Source organism: Cupressus sempervirens, chromosome 10 (assembly GCF_028749045.1).
Source record: "Cupressus sempervirens isolate cs-2001-9-10 chromosome 10, ASM2874904v1, whole genome shotgun sequence".
In the NCBI taxonomy this organism is placed as follows: Eukaryota; Viridiplantae; Streptophyta; class Pinopsida; order Cupressales; family Cupressaceae; genus Cupressus; species Cupressus sempervirens.
The window spans coordinates 812,459,942-812,468,229 of record NC_143127.1 but is presented as its reverse complement, the minus strand read 5'-3'; the positions used below and the strand labels follow the sequence as shown (position 1 = coordinate 812,468,229).

General features: G+C 36.1%; 2 pseudogenes; both read left to right on the top strand.

Moving 5' to 3' along the window:
- The first annotated feature begins 3,078 nt into the window (after nt 1-3,078).
- On the top strand, nt 3,079-3,855 carry LOC149536415 (glycine dehydrogenase (decarboxylating), mitochondrial pseudogene; annotated as a pseudogene).
- Nucleotide 3,856: 1 nt separating this feature from the next.
- LOC149536414 (glycine dehydrogenase (decarboxylating), mitochondrial pseudogene) lies at nt 3,857-4,485 on the top strand (annotated as a pseudogene).
- Nucleotides 4,486-8,288: the final 3,803 nt, after the last annotated feature.

The window sequence follows — 8,288 nt, the reverse complement described above, 5'->3', positions numbered from 1 at the left end:
AGGTTATGAGAAGACTTCTGAGTCTTGATAGTAAGATTCAGCTAGGAAAAATGAGCAGGAGACAGGAAAAAAATTAAAAAACTAAAGCCAAAAGGCTAAGACACTAAAAGACACCTTTACAACTCTAATCTGCCATTTAAGGATACTTCTTCTTTTTGTTTTAATGCCATGGATTTTATACTCCACAAGCTTTTATACCTGAACACTCGCGAGAGTATATATAGGAAAATGTTGTTTCCCGAAACTCAAATCTTCTTTGGTACTGATTCAATGTAGCTTCTATTTGATTATTTTATTATGTCTTTAAAGTTGGTTAAATGAGGGTTGCATAGTAAAAGACTCAATTTCTTATAAAATATTTTTATTTCATTGTTTTATCAATATTTTGAGTTTGAGTGCCAAGCCCGAGTCTTGTAACTAAGCTTTGATGCTTTTTTTGTAGAAAAAAAGACAAGGAAAAATGGAAATACATTACTAAAAGACCAGGTTACAATATATGATGACCCACTAGGCCAATTCAATAGTTAAAAGACTAATTTTCCAAAAGTTCAATACAAAGAGAAGAGCTTATGCTAGAAAGAATCCACCACGGGAATCACCACAAAAGGCCCAGGGGATAAAGAGACAGCAAAAAAAATCTACATCGTTGACTGTCCATGTTCACAAAGTTTTAATTTAAGCTGCATACAAATTAACTTCTATGTGCCTAAGCTGATATTGCTAAATGATTATAAATATTCTAGTCCACCCTGTAGTTCTGATCCATTCTGAATGTGTCCTCCAAACCTAATGCCAACCCTGGAATGGAGTGATGCCACCCTGGACGAGGTACGGCTAGCCATGGAAGCTAAGGGAAAGTCTAAAAATTTCTCCTTTGATCACTGATCTGCATACTGGAGTACTCATCCTGCCTGATACAATCCAACTCAATGATTGACCCATTTGAACTTCCTATTTGGGCTCATGCACTTGTGATTGTTGTCCACTATGGTCCATGCAACCATTATCAAACATTGATTTATTTTCTATCCGGTTGGAGGCATTGTCCTAGGTTACTGAAGTGTTGTAGAGGATAAAAGTGCATGCTTAGCACTTCTCTCAACTTCTCTTATACACCCTTCAACCATTTCATTAAATGTGCCATTCTATTTGATTCAATGGATTTTAGCATTTAATTGTATTCAACCTCTTCCTAATCCTTTTATTTATTTTTCCACTGTGGTCGGAAATGTGGATATGATTAATATTGTAGACACAAATTTGTGCAACTAATCCACATTCTAGTTGAACTTTTCTTGAGTTGGCTTTCCTCCAAAATTGGTTTGTTGCTTGTTTTCTTACCTGTATAATCTGAGAGGACCACTTTTTTTAATAGATCTAGTTGAAGAAAATGGGGAACATGTTAATGAGGAACAACCTTCAATCTTTCAAGTAAATACTGATTTGGTTTTTGCAAGTGTCCATGTTTTTCTTATGTATGGAAATTGACATAGTTTCTTTCTCTTTTTTTTTTAGGAGGCACTATTTGGAGGCTCTGATTGGAGCACATCTGGTGGGAGGTGGTGTAAATGTAGCTATTGAGTTAATGCAGTGGATGAATGTGGAAGTTGGCATTGAAGTCAAATCAGTAGACATTGCATCCCAATTCACTTTCAACTATCCGAGTGTCTTGGACACAAATTTGGATGAATTGGAATCGTACCTAAATTACCACTTTGTTAATTGATGTCTTTTAGTAGAAGCACTCACACATGGTTCACTTACTGAAGCTGAGGGACCTTCCTATCAGGTACATTTTGTTTCACCTTACCTTGAAAAATCCATATATTACTTTGGTAGTAGTTAATTTAAAATTCTTTTAGTGTGCTGATTTTAAATGTGTAAATTATAATTATGAGGTTCAAATCTTACCTACACCACCACTCACACCTTTGCAATATGAAAACATCAAAAAAATGGGTACCATTTGCAATCAGACATTAAATCTCTCCTTACAATAGGGTTGTCTAGATTGTTATTGAAGAAGACAATAAAAAGTTTGTGTGGTGCTCAATTTATGCTCCCATTGCACATTACGAGAGAAATGAGCTATGGAAATGGATATATGGGCTTCAATACATCCCTTGGATTGTAGGAGCTGACTTTAACATGGTTGAGAGTAGGGAGGACAAATCTATAGGAAGTTAACAATAATTGACTTAACAATGGCGATAAGAGTTCAAAACTCTTCTTCAGATGTATGAAAGTTAAGAATGTCTGAGAATAAGTTGACTATATATGAGCTGATAATAAATTGCTAAGTGATCTTAAAGAGATAGAGAAGAACTTTCACTATTCTATAAGATAATTTTCTCATTTCAAGGACATAGTGCAAGACATCTAAGCAAAAATATAATTCATAGTAAGATTATAGATGATATTGCAAAAATAATTAATATTTAAATTGTATCAGAATAAGAAACAGTAAATGCAATTCAAAACCTAAATGATGAAAAGACCCCAGCAGCAGATAGTCTCCCAATTGAATTCTATAAAGAGAACTTAGATTGGTTTGGAGATGACCTGCTTCAAGTCTCTACTGAAGCCATTAGATAAAGGTTGTAATTTATTTATTTTCCTGATGTTTTCATATTTCTAATCATTTCCTTGTTTTCTTCTACAAGGTTGATGAACTATATGAATGAATGTAATCTTTTATGACTGAAGTGTGTGTGGTGTGTGTGTGGATGCAAGCCATACATCAATGATCTTGTAAACAAGAATGAGTGGAATCCAATGAGCTTCAATGAAATTGAACATGTATGAAGAGGATGATATCAAGCACTTTGTGAACTATGAGTTGTTGTCCATATATGTAAGGTAGTAAGACATTTTTTTAATTCAGCAGTGAGCTCTAGGCATTGTGCCTAAATGCAAGTGCATCCCTATTTGTAATAAGTTAATACTTTTAATAGAGTATAATTTATCGTAGGTTTCAGCCCCATCGTCATCCCTTGTCCCCTCCTAACATGGTTTCCATTATATACTAGAATATTTTTTGAGTCACTAGAACATGATATTAGATCTTACTAGGCTCCCATGTCAAATGATTTTCTTTTGGACGAGGCCACTACTAGTTTTGAGGCTATTGTGATATGTAATGATATAACCAAAGATAATTAGAAGACTTCTATCATTTTTAGTAACTCTCATCCTTAGACATTTGATGTGTGCCATATAAGAGTAGGTTGATTGGGGTGGAATGTCATGAAATCTGATCTAAAGTACTTTGATTATAGTTCCAAGGATGTTTGTGGGGTGCTTGTTCAGTACCCTAGGATAGAGAGGGAAGTTATTGATTACTCTTATTTTGTTAAGAATGTTCATGCTAATGGTGTGAAGGTTGTCATGGCCTCTGATTTTTCTACACTAACAATACTGAAGCCTCCTGAGGAATTTGGGGTGGATATCATCTTTGGGTCTTCTCAAAGATTTGGTGTGCCCTTGGACTATTGGGGCCCCTCATTTATATTGCTTGGTTACATCTTAAGAGTAAAAATGAATGATGCCTGGTAGGATTATTGGAGTTAATGTGGATTCCCATAGGAATCCTATGCTAAGGATGGAAATGTAGACAAGGGAGCAACACATCAGGCAAGATAATGCCACTAGAAATATATACATGATACAGGCATTAATTACAATATATCTTCTATGTATGCAATCTATCATGGTCTGGCAGGATTGAAAAAAAATGTAGAATGTGTACATGGTTTGGCGGGAGCATTTATTAGTGGATTAAAGAAATTAGGCACTATTAATGTTGAGGATGCTCCATTCCTTGATATTGTAAAGGTTATATGCTTATCGTTAAGCAAGGGGAGATGGGCATCAAAACTTCTATCATTACTGTCTCAACTCATGGAATAAATCCTACAAGTGCTACAATGTGTGGAATGAAAATTGTTGTTGTTTGAACTGTTGCTAAAGAAAATGAAGGATGTAGAGGAAAATAAGGAAACCTTGTAGCACTTATGATTACCTATCCTTCAATGCATGGTGTGTATGAGGAGGGTATTAAATAAGATATGCTAAATCATTCATGACAATGATAGTCAAGTGTACATGGATGCTGCAAACATGAATGTGCAGGTTGGACTAACTAGCTCGAGTTGAATTGGAGTGGATGTATGCCATCTCAATCTTTAGAAGACATTCTACATTCTACATTCTGGTATAGGGCTTATAGGAGTAAAGAAGCATTTGGCACCATTTTTATCATCACAACCTCTGGTACCAATAAATGGAATTACTACTCCTGAAGGGAATCCACAACCACTTGATATGATATCAACAGCACCATGGGGCTCAACCATGATTCTACCAATATTAATAAAAAGGGAGATTACGGAAATTGAGAATGGGAAAATGGACATTAAACATACTAGTTTGATGGCAAATAATGTGTATAGAGAAAAAATTATAAATCCTTATGTTTTGGAATGACAAGCAGGGTAGATAGAGTTGAATGAAGGCTCTGATAGGAATAAAAAGAAACACAAGGCAATCAATAGTTGTAGATAGTTCAAGAATTGAATTATTCCTAATATAGAAAATAGTGCAAAACTTAAAGAGAGATTAACATTTATCAAGTGGATTTGATCATCTCAGGGTCAGATAAACTTCTATTAGTCAAGAATAAAATAGAAGATACAACTCCATTGTAAAATAAACAATTTGTAAGACAATATTATCAGACCCCAATTCTTGAGTAAATTAGGAACCAAATCTTGACAAAATATCCTCACAACCCTATTCAAGAGAAAATTTTGACTAACAACCATTGATATGATCCCACAACTTAATTTTGGAGTTACCTACAAATATTTCAAATGCACTGTCAGGGGAGCTTCCACAAATTAGAGTGGACAATCCATTTCATGTCTGTCTCTTTCTTTTATTGGAAAATATCTAGAATCATAGAATGACTTGTCTGTCTTGGGTTTAACTGTAGCACTAATTATATTTTTATTAAAAAAATAATTTTTTCTTTCAAATGATTTCATCCCTTTGAATTGAAGAAAATAATAGCCTAGTTCCAAACACTACATGGTTTTCTTAGCCTTTGATGATTAGTTGCTGATGCACAATGAATTATGGAAAATAGATGTCTAACACCAACCACAATTTCATTCTGAAAAGTGAAAATTATTAGTTGGGCTTGTATAATAAAGTTTCTTGTCTATTCATTTACTCTTTTATTTTTGATTAATAACTTACTCATTAAAAATTATGCAGATCTTTCACCTCCACATTTTAGCCCTCTTGTGATCTGTCTTGCAAAAGTGCCTTCGAGTTGTCGAGTCAAGTTCCAAAAGTCAAAAGTTTTCCCACCGGACAATGATTTCATTCTATGTGGCCAGTGTGATGAAATTTCTTTTGCAGGCTCAAGTGTGTATCTATTCTTCCTCATATAGTTCATTCTGAGTTTGAAGTCAGATCCTTATGTTGACAAGTGGATATTTCCTCTCACAGGCTAATTCAAGGTCATTATCTTTCACAATTGTGACTACTTTGCTTCCAAAAATCAATCAAGTATATCAATCCAATCATGGTTCAGAAGATTTTCTTTGTGAGGAGTCCATTGAGAAGTTTGCTTCATTTTTCCCAAGGCATATTATCCAAAGAGCAAGTGAGATCTAGTTTGGAATGAATAGATACTCACTTTTTGGGAAAAGGCAATCCTACTGTTCAACGATCTCTTTCCCAAGTGTTGTCACTTGTAGAGAATACAAATTGTGAGAGGAAATCTGGTGCAACAACTGCATTTGCATCCTCCATAGTATCTGCAATGCCAGAGGAAATAGTGGAAAACTTTCCTTCCCTTGTTACATTATGCCATAAAGTGTTTGGAAAGAACTTTTCTATCTTGTTGGCTTTTTTGTGTGCGCACAGAGATCTTTTTGGTAGAATTATTGAGGCCTAGGATGATTATTTCTTATTGGGTCTGAAGCTTGCCAGATATTTTTATCAGACAAGTAGAGATAATGGTAATCTCCAAGTACATCATGTTGATAAGCAAGACTCTTCTTTGGATGATGGGTTCAAATTTTATCAAATTTTATCAAATTTTATTAAATTTAGAGAAATAGATCAAGACTTGCTCCAGATATTATTTAATCATTTGTGCTTGGTGAATGCATTTTATGCCCAACCTGAAATTAAAATGGAATTTATCCTTGGCTTAGACTGTGCGAGTTTTCCTTTTTCACATATATGCCAAAATGATTTTTTTTCGTTAATTGTAATTTTAATTCTATGAACCTCCTCTTCTCTTCCCTTCAAGATCTCGTGTCTTACTGTCTGATGTTTCTAAATAGTGGGCATATTCTTATGTATCTTTCCTATGTTTGTGGTAGCAGTAACACTATAAACAGAAAAATTGTCATTGATTTTGGAGCTGTAGTTTTATTTTAGACTTGCAGAACCTCTTCATCTAGAAGTAGAACATCCCTTATCCAAACTTGGCAGAAAGTGTACGTTTCATTTTACATGTGTTCTGGAAGGTTACTTTTCAAACAATTTTATCTCAAGTTGCACTTTGCTTAATGGATAGAATGCACTATGAACCTTTTAAATTGGTAGTTTCATGAATCTTGATTTTGTTTTAAAATAGGATAACAATTCAGTGGATGTCTTGTTTGAGATTAAAATGGTGGGTATATGTTTAATCTAGTTCTATACCATATTGCCTACTAGCTTTCTTCAGCACACTAAAAAAGTTCTTTAAATGGCATTCTCTACTTTTTGTTTTCTACATGTTTTGAGTTTTTTATTTTTGGTGAATTGCTGTGAAAGGAGATTCCTCCCATTATATTGAAAGAAAGTAATTTGATTACAATGATTTCCTATAATTTGGCTAAGATCATGATGTGAATGCCTTGAGTGATGTCTTGCAGTCTTTTGATCTGATCACGAGAAAATATATTTCATTGAAGTTTATAAAATAAGCATATGTTTGCATTTTATTCGTTGCCAATCTTTTCATCAGAGTGATGCATGCATCATGTCTTCCCTCTTGCTTGTTGTTGAAATGCATCCTCAACCAGGACTCCTTTTGAATCTCTTCTCAAACCAGCAAGTTTCGTCAATGCCACAAACCTATAGACTCGATTCACTATGTTGTTGATCACTCTTCTACCACATTAAAATTTGTTGAGTGATTTGTATTTTGTTTAGTAGATGTATTCCTATTTTAAGCTGTAAACAACGAATCAAAAATAGACTTGGTGAATGTACTTCAATTGTTAGCTTGGTGAGTTGACTTGGGGAGCCAACTTGGCGATCTAACATGGTGAGTGGGCTTAAAGTGGCAACTTGGTGGGGCAAGTTGGCAAGCCGACTTAGTGAGGCCACTTAGAGACGCGACATGGTGAGCTGACTTGGTGAGCAAGCTCAATGAGAGGACCTAAAGACTGACCTTGATGAGGCACTTTGGTGGGGTGACTTGATGACCAAACTCAAAGAGTCAACTTGGCAAGCATACTTGAATAGTCGACTTGGTGGGCAAGTTGGTGAGCCGACTTAGCGAGTCCACTTGGTGAGGCGAGAGGTGAGTCAACTTGGTGCGGCAACTTGGTGAGCTGACTTGGTGAGCAAACTTAAAGACTGACCTTGATGATGTGCTTTGGTGGGGTGACTTGATGAGTGAACTTAAAGAGTCAACTTTGTGAGCGTACTCGAATAATCAACTTGGTGACATGACTTGGTGGGCTGGCTTGGCGAGCTAACCTGGCATGCATACTTGAACAGTAGACTTGGTGAGCTGACTGAAAGAGTCAACTCATTGAGGTGACTGGGTGAGAGTGACTTGGTGAGCTGACCTAGAGAGTTGACCTAGGGGATGGGCTTGGTGAGAAAACTTAAAGAGTTGACTTGGTGAGCACACTTGAATTGTGGGCTTGCGAGCAGACTTGGGGACTTGGTGGGACATGTGGGCGAGCCGACTTGGTGAGGCAACTTGGTGACATGAATTGGTGGGCTAGCTTGGTGAAATGACCTTAAAGAGTCAACTTTGTGAGTGTACTTGAACAATCGACTTGGTGACATGACTTGGTGGGCTTGGCGAGCCGACCTGGCATGCGTACTTGAACAGTAGACTTGGTGAGCTGACTTAAAGAGTCAACTCATTAAGGTGACTCAGTGGGGGTGACTTGGTGGGCTAACCTAGAGAGTTGACCTAGGGGGCAGACTTGGTGAGTGAACTTAAAGAGTTGACTTGGTGAGCGTACTTGAATTGTCAGCTTGGC